Below are 3676 nucleotides of genomic sequence, written 5' to 3'. Positions count from 1 at the left end.
CCTTCACAAAATTAGGGAAGTTTTCTTTTATTATTTTTTCAAGTAGATTTTCAATTTCTTGCTCATTCTCTTCTCCTTCTGGCACCCCTACGATGTGAGTGTTGGTGTGCTTGAAGTTGTCCCAGAGGCTCCTTACACTATTCTTGTTTATTTTGGATTCTTTTTTTTTCCTCCCTAGCTATTCTAGCTGGTTGTTTGTTTTTTTGTTTGTTTGTTTGGTTGGTTTTTTTGTTTCCTTATGTTTCAAACCATTGATTTGATTCTCAGCATCACCACTCTACTGTTGATTCCGTGTAAATTGTTCTTTATTTCAATTATTGTGCCCTTCAATTCTGCCTGGATCTTTTTTTATGCTCTTCAGGTCCTCACTAAGTTCCTCGAGCATCCTTATAACCAGTATTTTGAACTCTTCATCTGAAAGATTGCTTATCTCCATTCTGTTTAGTTCTTTTCCTAGAGTTTTGATATGTTCTTTCATTTGGGCCATGTTTCTTTGTCTCCTCATTTCAGCAGCCTCCCTGTGTGTGTTTCTGTTTATTAGGTAGAGCTGATATCACTCCCTGCCTTGGTAGTGTGGCCTAATGTAGTAGGTGTCCTATAGGTTCTAGTGGCGCTGTCCCCCATCAACCAAGCTAGGCATGCAAGGGGCACTCTCTGTGTGGACTGAGTACATACTCCTCTTGTAGTTGAGCTTTGACTGCTGTTGGTAGGTCAACGGGAAGGATTTACCCAGGCCAGTCAGTTGCAAGGACTGGCTGTGACCAGCCGCCAACCTCTGCCCTCTGTGGAGGATGAGGTGGGCAGTGGCCTACTCCACAAAGCAGGGCTTACTTCAGCAGGTCTCCGGTGCCTGCTTGTGTTTTGTCTGGGGCCACATGGCATAAGCTCTAAAGTGACCTGCAACTGGCTGCCTCTTGTGTTGGACTTGGAGGTGCCCTAGTGAGACCAGGCTATGCCCCAAGCCCAGCTTCTGCTAATGCCACTTGAACTCAGCTGGTTCTGAGTGATGATTGTTATATAGTTTAGCTGTGATTTTAACGTGGTTGTGCATGGAAGCAAGGCATGTTTACCCATGCTGCCACCTTCACCATTGTTGCTTTAGAGATATCTGATGCCAGTTTATTCCTCATTTCCACATGAGGCCACTTAGCAAGGTACAAGGGCTCGCTGAGGCTAACTACTACTTATTTGAGAGGACTTAGGAAGATTAGGAGCATGTGCCAAGACAGGTCATTTATATGGAAAAGCCACTGTTAACCACTTGGATGGGCCCATAAGTTCTGTGAGGAGGAGTCTCAAGGAATCACCAGGGCAGGGCAGGTTGATGGAATCTCAGATTTGGTGCCTGCCACACACTGTGGCTCTGCGGGTATAGGGCTCAGACGAGGAGCAGTGGCCACTGGCAGCAGTTCCGCCTTGGAGAAAGCTGTCCCCCACCTCTTACCCTGATGCTAGACACTTCAGTTCCTCCCTGTATGCCACCGGTGCCTATTAAGCTGCTGCCCTAGTGCTGGAGCTCAATGGAAGTCAGTCTGAGTAAGTCCATGTGCTGTCCCTTTAAACGGAACTGCCTGGGAATCCAGCAGTTTAATCCACTTACTCAGTCATCACTGGTTTTCACAGCCAGACCACAGGGACTTATCTTCCTGTCACTGGAGCCCTGCACTGGGGGACCTGGTGTGGGGCTGGACCTGTTGCTCTTGAGATATCCCTCTTGATTTTTATCTGCCACATATGGGTGTGGGGCCAACCCATTCTGTGTTTTCAAATCTCCGCCCATCCTACCTGTCTGGATGGATGTGGTTCCTTCTTTAATTTTATGGTTGCAGGACCTCCATTCCACTTGAACTGAGCTGATTCTGAGTGATGATTGTTATATAGTTTAGCTGTGATTTTAACGTGGTTGTGCATGGAAGCAAGGCGTGTTTACCCATGCTGCCACCTTCACCATTGTTGCTTTAGAGATATCTGATGCCAGTTTATTCCTCATTTCCACATGAGAAACTTTTTTGTCTCGGTGGGATTTTAGGGTTTTTCTTTTTAAATTTGGTATTCTGAACTTTTTACCAGAATATGTCTAAGTGTTGAGAAGATATATAAAGTATATATACATAGAGAGAGATAGGTATATATCTCACCTTTCACCCTCCCCAGAATAGAAAGTGGGTAAGAATTTTTTTTCAATCTGAACATCTGACTTTTTCTTCAGTTCAGGGGATTACAGTAGTTCCCTCTTACCTAGAGGAGATATATTCCAAGACCCACAGTAGATGCCTTAAACCATGGATAGTGTTGAACCCTATATATACTATGTATTTTCCTATATATACAAAATGATCAAGTTTAATCTAGCCATGGCTGGTGTGGCTCAGTTGGTGGGTGTCATCCTACAAAGCGAGCAGTTGCTGGCTCAGTTCCCAGTCAGGGCCCATGCCTGGGTTGCAGGTTCAGTCCTTGGTTGGGGTGCATGCAACAGGCAGCTGACTGATGCTTCTCTCTCTCTCTTACTCCCTCCCTCCCCTCTGTCTAGAAATAAGATAAAATCTTTTTTTTGAAGTTTAATTTATATATTAGGCACAGTAAGAGACTAACAACAACTAAGAATAGAATAGAAATATTATAAAAATATACTGTAATAAAAGTTAAGAGAATGCAGTCTCTCTCTGATAACCAGGAAGGTTACTGAATGACTAATGGGTAAGGACTGCTTGACAAAAGGATGATTCAAGTCCCAGTGGGATGGATCAGGACAGCACGAGATTTCATCACAAGACTCAGAACATGCCATTTAAAACCTGTGAATTATTGTCTTTCACCACTGTGGCAGCAGCTGTGAGTAAGCTGAGGCTTCAGAAGGGGGTTGCCTGCAGTGTCCTCCGCTGTGGCAAAAAGAAGGTCTGGTTGGACCCCAAAGAGACCATTGAAATCGCCAATGCCAATTCCCGTCAGCAGATTCAGAAGCTGATCAAAGATGGGCTGATCATCTGGAAACCTGCGATTGTCCATTCTCAGGCCCGATGCCGGAAAAACACTTTGGCTCGCAGGGAGGGCAGGTATATGGAAATAGGTAAGTGGAAGGGTACTTCTGATGTTCGAATGCCTGAGAAAGTGACCTGGATGAGGAGGATGACAATCCTTCACTGGTTTCTCAGAAGATACTGTGAATCTAAGAAGATTGACTGCCACATGTACCACAGCCTGTACCTAAAAGTGAACAGTAACATGTCCAAAAACAAGCAGATTTTCATGCAACACATCCACAGGCTGAAGGCTACAAGGCTTGCAAGAAGCTTCTAGCTGACTAGGCCGAGGCCCACAGGTCTAAGACCAAGGAAGCTTGCAAGCGCCGGGAAGAGTGGCTCCAGTCCAAGAAGGAGGAAATCATCAAAACTCTGTCAAAGGAGGAGGAAGAGACCAAGAAATAAAGCTCCACCTCTCTTACCTTTACACAGTGGCCTTGGCAATTACATGGATCAGTCATTGAATAAAGTGGCTTCACCTGCAAATAAATAAACAAACAAGTAAATAAAACCTACGAATTGTTTATTTCTGGAATTTTCTATTCAATATTTTTGAACCATGGCTCCCTGCAGGTAACTGCATCCTTGGAAGGCAAAACCTCAGATAAGTAGTAACTTCTGTATCTTCTGATGTTTCTTTAAATATTTTCTTTTCA

General features: G+C 44.3%; 1 pseudogene; it reads left to right on the top strand.

The window, feature by feature from the left end:
• The first annotated feature begins 2739 nt into the window (after positions 1-2739).
• LOC119043224 (60S ribosomal protein L19-like) lies at positions 2740-3425 on the top strand (annotated as a pseudogene).
• Positions 3426-3676: the final 251 nt, after the last annotated feature.

The sequence above is a fragment of the Artibeus jamaicensis genome, unplaced genomic scaffold (genome assembly GCF_021234435.1).
Source record: "Artibeus jamaicensis isolate MK-2021 breed Jamaican fruit bat unplaced genomic scaffold, CSHL_Jam_final contig_793, whole genome shotgun sequence".
Classification (NCBI taxonomy): Eukaryota; Metazoa; Chordata; class Mammalia; order Chiroptera; family Phyllostomidae; genus Artibeus; species Artibeus jamaicensis.
Note: the sequence above shows the minus strand (reverse complement) of the source record. Positions and strands in the feature narration are given on the sequence as shown.